This window comes from Pinus tabuliformis, chromosome 3_2 (assembly GCF_031772625.1).
Source record: "Pinus tabuliformis cultivar Carrire ecotype Pingquan chromosome 3_2, CPIR1, whole genome shotgun sequence".
Lineage (NCBI taxonomy): Eukaryota > Viridiplantae > Streptophyta > Pinopsida > Pinales > Pinaceae > Pinus > Pinus tabuliformis.
In genome coordinates, this window is record NC_142302.1 from 591,182,588 (window position 1) to 591,192,153 (window position 9,566).

At 30.7% G+C, this 9,566-nt stretch overlaps 1 long non-coding RNA gene across 1 annotated transcript; it reads left to right on the forward strand.

The window, feature by feature from the left end:
* The first annotated feature begins 5,264 nt into the window (after window positions 1-5,264).
* On the forward strand, window positions 5,265-6,005 carry LOC149181942 (uncharacterized). The gene is made up of 2 exons (XR_016257579.1): window positions 5,265-5,463; window positions 5,777-6,005. It is a non-coding gene; the product is annotated as an uncharacterized LOC149181942 (long non-coding RNA).
* The last annotated feature ends 3,561 nt before the right edge of the window (window positions 6,006-9,566 follow it).

The following is a 9,566-nucleotide window of genomic DNA, read 5'->3' on the forward strand; positions in this document are numbered from 1 at the left end:
GCCTCTTGAGACTCATGTTTACCCCCCTAAGGGCATTGGTAAGTTAAAGTTATTTTTCTACACTTCTTTAGTTGTAGCTCAAATTCCCATATGTTTGTTTTATTGACTAGGTTCCTTCCCATGTTGTGTCAAGGGTACCTCATTCCAATTGCGATAACAACAGTTTGTCTTCCCTTCCTTAGTGCTACTACAATTTATATGGAATACTTCCATAGCTTTCCCCCACCATAATTTTAGTTTGATTTCTCCTTCTATATGCATTCTTATTCCTATGATTTCATGTTAGTATCAATTTCGTTAGTGGGGTTATTGGCCTCCCTTCTTTGTTTTCTTCATGAGTCTAAATGGTCAGTATTTTACTATGAAGAGTTGGATAGGTTCCTCTTCAAAGGGGCTTTTCTTGGACATAGAACCGAGTACTTTTTTTATGGTTTTTCAAAAAAAAAATCAATTGGTTATTGAGAAATGTTTCCTTGGAGGAACCTTCATTTGAATATTTTTATTTTGGAAATGGTGGTTAGAGTTGGGTGAGTGTGTCTGCACCTTTGGGTTTAGTTTCAAGAGATAATCCATGACACGTTGATGTACAATGTCCTATTACGTATATGTTTTCTTTTTTCTTTGGTATGGTATCTTTCCATGCCTATTGACATGACTCAAAGACCCTTCTTGCTCCTCACAACACTAATGAAACTTATGTAGTAATGTGCAGAGGGAGGGTTGTTTGGAGTCGACACCTCTACAATTATATTGGTTGCTATTTACTAGTAATTTGTTTTCTTTTTTTTTTATAACCTAGCTATGTTTACCCTCAGTACACTCACACTCACTACCTACTTCTAATATTGTTACAAGTATGCATAAATTAGGTTTAACTCATGGGTTTCTAAAAAACAAAGCACGTTCCTTCCACCTCTGACTTCTACATACTCTGGTACAGGTCAGTTTTCCACTACAAAAACTTTCAACTTCTTGCTAATATTCTCAAGGCATAGTGGAATATATTTATTGCACTCTATTTCTTTTTTTTTTGTTGACTAGTTGAATCAGCAATAGCGGCGGTATCATACTTGTGTTACATGGGGTCGAATCCCACCGGTTTCCACTATAACCTCTAGGAGGAACTGCCCAACCCGCAAGAACAACCCTCGATTAAGACGAGACTCGAACTCGTGACCTGCACAATGACACGAACGACTTAGCAGATCATCCACTGGCCGCGATACCAAACCTCTACAGGCCTATTTCACTCTTCGTATAGAGAGCGAATATTTTTCACCCTCTTCTATTAGCAAAATGATATTAGGGATAATTTTGCATGCTGATGGCATAAAAATTATGTTTGAAGTCTATATTTTCTTCTGTGTATTTGGACCTCAGCAACATTTGATGTTAAATTTATATACTTCTCATGGAATTGATACTATATGCTTCATTTATATATACTCAGTTTACCCTATGGTGAAGCCTGAAAGGATTTCCCACTAGGAACATTTTGTTGATTTATACCTCTGAGATGAATCTCAAATTCACCAAATTAAAGATGTTTTATTTAATAAAATATATTGATGATTTTACAGTGTATGTTGTGTGCTAAATGTTCTAGTTATCTACTATCTATACCACTCTATATTGTTTTTTAATTTTCTCTTCTTAATTAGAAATGGAAACTGGATATTATTGTAATTATTTCTTTGAGGTGATTAATATTGTTAATTATTGAAGAAGGAATTGGTTTGAATATTAACAAATCTTATAACTTCTCATAACAAGGAAGTTAGAAAAGGCAGTTTCCAAAATCCCTCACTACCTCCCCTAGTTGTGAATGCTCCAAAGAAAAGGAGTGGGGGGGAGGAAAAAGCGTGCAGAAGGGTCATACGGTGAAAAGCTAAGTTTGGGGATGATCATATAGAAATAGCACTTAGTGCAGAGACTCGCAAAAGACAGTGATCTTGTGAGAAAGCTTGGTGGGAGGCTTGGACCTAATGGCAAGTCTCAAGGTTGGGAGGAAATGAAATACTGCAAGTAATACAAGTAGCATCTACAGTTGAGTTAAATCATTAATACAGTATAGGTAGTACCATTTTGGAACAATATTGAATTTCTCACTCAAACTTTAGAATCTGGAAATGAGTATTTGTGAATAGTAATGTACAGGAACATATACCATTCCTGCTAAACTAAAAAGATTGTAATGATTATGTTAAATACAATTCGAATTGTTTAGGTGTAATTTATACTTATACCATGTATATTTTCAACAATAACATTCAATAGTAGATCATAAATACACTTCAATGTGTATGATTTAGAGACCTATGTTAGTAAATTGAATAGTATCAATTCAGTATTCGTTGTATTTAAACTAACAAGAACATCATAATTAAGTAGGAGCTTATCAAACCTAGATACAGATTAATGGGCTAGATGAGTCTATAATCCATACAAAATAATAGGAAAAGGAAACTCAATCGCCATCAAACTGATCACACCATAGAATATATATATATATATATATATATAAGAAATTAGGGATTAAATATATATATATATATATATATATATATATATATATATATATATATATATATATATATATATATAGGGGATTAAACAGAGAAATTGGAAGAAGAATTTTCCTTACAACAAAAGCAGAACCAAATAAATTCTTGAGGAAACATTTACAAATTAACTGTACAAATACCGAAAGAAGAACTAGAAAATATTCCGAAGGGAAAACAATTACATACGACTGTACTATACAAATACCGAAAGGAGAACATGATAATATTCCGAAGGGGAACATTTACAAATAACTATATAATTTTTATGCAAAACCCTCACCAATGTTCTATTCATAGCATTGCTAAAGAATAGTGTTAAAAGCCATAATGAACATTTACAAATAACTGTATAATTTTCACACAAAAGCCTTGCGAATGTTCTATTCATAGCATTGCTCGAGAACAGTGTTAAAAGCGATAAGTTTACTGTCAAATAAAAACCAGAATAAGCATATAATACAACGATACATACAGTTGATCAGATATAGATATACAGAAAGATGAGTAGATACTGAGACTGTAATGAAGTCTATATTCTGGTTCTGAACCAAAGAAGGTTTTCATTCCCTTCAAAATAATTTACCAAGTAACTAGTTCTAAGCCACTATGGATGGAAAAGTAAATTCTAGAACTTTCTATATCAGACCAAATACAGTATAACAGGGTAGTTGCCTCTAGGGCTAGCCGTTCCACATTTTCAAACATACACAAAGCTACAACTGGAAGAGTGACCGCAACACACCAAGATCCAGTCTCAGATATTCAAGCGCGGAGCAACCCTGAAAAAGATTGTAGAATATAACACATGTAAAGAAAACGAAGTAAAGGGACACTAAGGATGCCTGTTGGCAAACATAATTTCTTACATAAAACCCTCACCGATGTTCTAACCAGTGTCTAATAGGGACCATGACAATTATCCTGTCAAACTAAAGCACCATTCAATAGACTAGTGAGAAAACATCCACTATAGCAACCCTCAGGTAGGTAAAAATGAAGACTTACCAGTTAATTTTATGATGGTGGAGCTGAGAAAGAAACCAAAATGCCTCTAAGGGATTGCTGAGTGACTCGGACATATTCTCGGCTAAACTGAAACCAAAACAGACAACAAGTGAGATTGAAAGCATAACCATAAGATATCAGGGAACAAAATCAAGCAGTCCTGAAATTTGTCTCCTCACCTGGAATCGGCTGTGCTCGCAAGGAAAACTGAAAAGACACGGCCATGGCATACATCAAGCCCGCGGTAAAAATGAGTTAATGGTAACCCAGTGTGCAGATTCAAGCTCTCCCAAACGAAAATGGTAGCAGCGGAATACGAGTTGTGGGGGTTCGAAATGAGACACTTCACCGAAGGGAATAACAAAGAGGGATTCCAGGACCAGATCAATCGTCGGATCTTAGACCTAGCTCTTTCACCATAGATGTAGTGAGAGAAACGAGGGGGCAGAATAGTTGGAGGGTAGCCAGAGTCTACTCTTGCCACGAATCCATGGTAGATTTAATATCAATTAAAATGTAAATCCATAACATTGTACCACTTCCTCTGGTGTAATAAAAATCAAAGTACGGTGGAGATAACCCTGATAGCATAACTTAAAATAAGCCATATGTAATCAAGCACAAACCTTGACTTTTAAATACATAACCATAATTTCATTAATGACCATTTTAATCAACTATTTCATATTACAGTAATTGGGTTTACTCTTCTATTATATTTTTTTAAATTTATTTAATTCTCTATAAATTATTTTGGTAGTGTGACATATAATCATGAATCATTATATTTAAAAATAATACTTGGATTAACATTTTTAAAATAGTGATAACTAAAGAGATTATTGTGGTCCATAAATAAAATATTTAATTTCAAGACTACTTTAAAATCAAATTTATATAAAGATAGAGTAATTGAAAGTTCAAATAAAAAATAAATGTTTACTTGTGAGTACTACTAAACATGTAATTCCTCCACAACTTAATATGAAGTTGAGAAATGACATGTCAACAAATTCACACACCACTGTGGGTAATCTAGACTCTCTTTCTACAAAGACAACCATCGAAGTTTAAATTATAACAAAAATATAATATTATTCATATTTTATTATATTTTAGTATATTATAGTATATTATATTATAAACCATATTCCAAAACAAACACTAACAAACACTTATACATTATATGTGATTTAATTCTTCTATTATAATTTATTTTATGATATAATATAATATAATATAATATTATAATATTTTACTATATTATATTATATTATAAACCATATTCCAAAACAAACACTTATACATTATATGTGGTTTAATTCTTCTATTATAATTTATTTTATGATATAAAATAATATAATATTATAATATTTTATTATATTATATTATAAACCATATTCCAAGACAAACACTAACAAACACTTATATATGACTAGTGAAGTAACTACATATGATTCTCATTTTGAAAAGTCAATCTATTTTTTTCTTTATTCGATGCGCTTTTGTATTTTTCATAGGGGTAGTAGATATGGATTCTCCCACTTATATTTTTAATCAATCGTTGCAACTCCATCCCTATCTGGGCAGTATATTTGGACTCGTGGACTTATATCATCTTTAATTACTGCCACTCCAGCCCTATCTCTATTTAAACTTTCACCTGACCTTCTTCTCTTCACCGGTTCATTCGTGCTTCATTTATCACTCGCTGCAATTTTTGGATTTTTTTTGTCGTCGATATCAATGGCCTCTTCAAAGCTTGTATTAGTGATGGCCATTTGTATTTTCGCCCTCTTCCTGCTGCCTCCTATAACAGCCACAACTATAGATGATTTTCGCACCTCTGAGAAGGTGGTTATAAAAAACACACAGGCACTGGCAACGGCATCAGGTAAAACACTAGTTGAATCAATTCTCTAGCCAATAAAGTCTTTTGGTTAATCAAAGTTCAAAAGATTGACGTTGCTCGGTTACGACAATAGTATTCTATAATGTTAATGTACTCTGAAGCGATGTCTAACTATTATAAAACATGTTATAAAATAATATGAGACTCTTTGAAGCGTTGTTTGGCCATATTACTGAATCTAAAACAAACAGAGCTACAAATGTTTTGCTTTGTTTCAAACAAATCTAGTTACACTATTAAAAAAAATAATCCAATAATTTGTTACTCATGTTAAAATACTCTCATGTGTGTGTAGGGGTGATAGCGCCGCTCAAGAGGCGTCAGAGCTTGCAGGGGTGTCCTTGCGCGATCTATGGTTACTGTCATGGCTGCTAGATAACTAGGAATACTCTAGCTATATGGCATGCTTCACTCATGAATTTAGATAAAGCCATGATCCTTTACTGTTTATGGATTTAGAAAAAGCGAGACTCGTGTTTGCCTGGGAGCTAGTGAGACGTTCAATAAGGCTTTAATTATGACATAACTTGGCAACTTTAATGTTTGATTGTGTATTTATAATAAGGCAGACGTATTTTATTGATTGGTTTATTAATATTTATTAGTGGTTTATTAATTGTTTCAATGTTTAAAGGTGTGTTTTTCAAGAATTCTAAATATTTCATTCTATTTATGTTTTTTATGTTTAGATTTATGGGTGTGAATTTTGAATATTTCATTCTAGTTATGTGTTTATGTTTAGATTTAGCGGTGTGAATTCTGAATATTTTTTTTATTAAATTCAGGAATGTTTAGTGGGAAGAATGTCCAGTAACATTAAGTCAGTAATAAAAAAGAGATATATAATTTATAAAAGATGTTATTTTTTATTTATAATTGTTTGATAACGAAATAATTTTTAGATGTTTTATATATTTGTTATATATATATATATATATATTTTACTTCACATTTTTTTATTGCCATCTATCAGTATTATATTAAAAACTAAATATAACTCTACAACATATTAAGAATTAGAAAGTAATATGGTGTTCTTTTTAGTTATAGTTTTCTATTTAAATTTAGAGGTGTTTAGGGGGAAGAATGTCAATTCACATTAGAAAAATGGTATAAATTCTCATTGAAAATGAGATATATATATAACTCATAATTTCTAAAATGTTATTTTTCATTTGCAACTATTTGATATTATAATATTTCTTATATGTTTTATTCTTGTTATATGTTTCTCATATATATATATATTTGTTATGTGTTAGATATTGAAATATTTCACTTAATATTTTTATCTCAATACTATATTAAGAATTGAATATGAGCCTACAACATATTAAGAATTAGAAACCGATATGGTGTTCTCTCTATATAGATATATAAGTGATAAATGTTCATTGATTTAATTTTTTCCACATTTATTTTTAATGACATATTTGTTAAATGTTTCCATATTTATGTTTTTTTTTTTTTATAATAGGGCATGTCCACTTTTATGACAAGTTTATTAAATGTTTTAATTTTTATTTGTGTGTTCTCAAAATATGTCACATACCTAGGTTTGGCAATTTTTTTTCTAATACATATTTATGTATAGTCTTTCTCTATTTTTTTTAATATATCTAACGATACTATCTCATGAACCTTATGGCTTGTATGCTTCTAATTTATTTTTATATGACATTTTTCTTATATAAAACCTCACTTGGGCTTATCCTAGAGAAGTGGAATCGATCGAGGTATAATTAATTATTCTTACCTCTAACATACATAAGAGAAATCCTAAGGTATATGTATATTCTCCTACATTGAGACAAGGTAAATGATGGTCTCACATGATGGTTTGTAAGTTCCTTCGATTTTGAAACTATTTTTTACCCACTTTATATTATATGATTTGTTCAACAAGGGACTTTAAATGGAATTTAACAAGGATGAGGGAGGTGACATCCATGGAGCTACATGAGTGAATTTCATGTGGCCACCTCATCCAGGCCCATGTGAACTTCACTTGGCTACTAGTACTTGATCGATTTAAATGGTGGGGATTTTACTATATCCATCAAACGATGTGAATCAGTTTTGTAATGCATCGAGGTCATTTCAATTTTAGTTTGGTGTTTCTGGTTGGTTAAGTTGTTTCCAACTCCGAAAGTGCTGCCATAATAGGTGTTGGTACCCTAACAGTTTTGTTTTCTTATCAGATTTCATGGCCTCTTTAGACTCATGTTTAGCTCCCGATAAGCATTGATAAGTTATTTTGATGCACTTCTTTATTTATAGTTCATTTTGATACACTTGTTTACTTATAGTTCAAAATCTTGTATGTTTATTTTATTGACTAGGTTCATTCTCATGTTGCATCAAGGGTACTCTCATGCCCATTGTGATAATCAATGTTTTCCTTCCTTTCCTTAGTGCTATTACAATTTACATGGAATACTTCAATAGTATTCCTTTCGGTTACGACAATAGTATTCTATAATGATAATGTACTCTGAAACGATGTCTAACTATTTAATATTTAACAGTCTTCGTAATCCCGACACATCCGCAAGCTCTGACCCTTCTTGGGCGGTGCTGCCACCCCTACACACACATCAGAGTATTTTAACATGAGTAACAAATTATTGGATTATTTTTTTTAATAGTGTAACTAGATTTTTTTGAAACAAATCAAAACATTTGTAGGTCTTTTTGTCTTAGATTCAGTAATATGGCCAAACAACGCTTCAAAGAGTCTCAGATTATTTTTGAAGCGTTGTTTGGCCATATTACTGAATCTAAGACAAAAAGACCTACAAATGTTTTGATTTGTTTAAAAAATCTAGTTACACTATTAAAAAAAATAATCCATTAATTTTTTACTCATGTTAAAATACTCTGATGTGTGTAGGGGTGGTAGCACCGCTCAAGAAGGCTCCGAGCTTGCGGGCGTGTCGCGATTACGATGACTGTTAAATATTGTATTCATGTTTTTTATGTTTAGAAAAAGCCAGACTCACGTTTGCTTGGGAGCTAGTGAGACGTTCAATAAGGCTTTAATTATGACATAACTTGACAACTTTAATGTTGGATTGTGTGTTTATAATAAGGCCAGACGTATTTTATTGACTGGTTTATTAATATTTCTTAGTGGTTTATTATTTGTTTCAATGTTTAAATGTGTGCTTTTTTAGAATTAAATATTGTATTTATGTTTTTTTATGTTTAGATTCATGGATGTGAATTTCAAATATTTCATTCTAGTTATGTATTTATGGTTAGATTCCGGGGTGCGAATTCTGAATATTTTCTTCATGATTAAATTCAGGAGTGTTTAGTGGGAAGAATGTTAACATTAAAAAAAATAGTATAAATTAGCAATAACAAAGAGATATATAATTTATAAAAAATGTTATTTTTTATTTGCAATTTTTTTGGTAATGAAATAATTTTTATATGTTTTATATATTTGTTATATTATTTAATTATATAATATATATATATGTGTGTGTGTTAGATATTGAAGTATTTTACTTTACATTTTTTTATTGCCATCTATCAATACTATATTAAAAACTAAATATAACTCTACATCATATTAAGAATTAGAAAGTATTATGGTGTTCTCTTTAGTTATCGTTTTCTATTTAGATTTAGGGGTGTTTAGTGGGAAGAATGTCAATCCACATTTAAAAAATGATATAAATTCTCATTGAAAAGGAAATATATATAACTCATAATTTCTAAAATGTTATTTTTGATTTGCAACTATTTGATATTAAAATATTTCTTATATGTTTTATTCTTGTTATATGTTTCTCAGATATATATTTTTTATGTGTTAGATATGGTGTTCCCTCTATATAGATATATAATTAATGAATGTTCATTGATTTGTTAATTTTTTCCACATTTATTTTTAATGACATATTTGTTAAATGTTTCCATATTTATTTATTTATTTTGTTTATAATAGGGCATGGCCACTTTTATGACAAGTTTATTAAATATTTGGATTTTTATTTGTATTTTCTCCAAATATGTCACATACCTAGGTTTGGCAATTTTTGTTCTAATACATATTCATGTATGGCCTTTCTCTA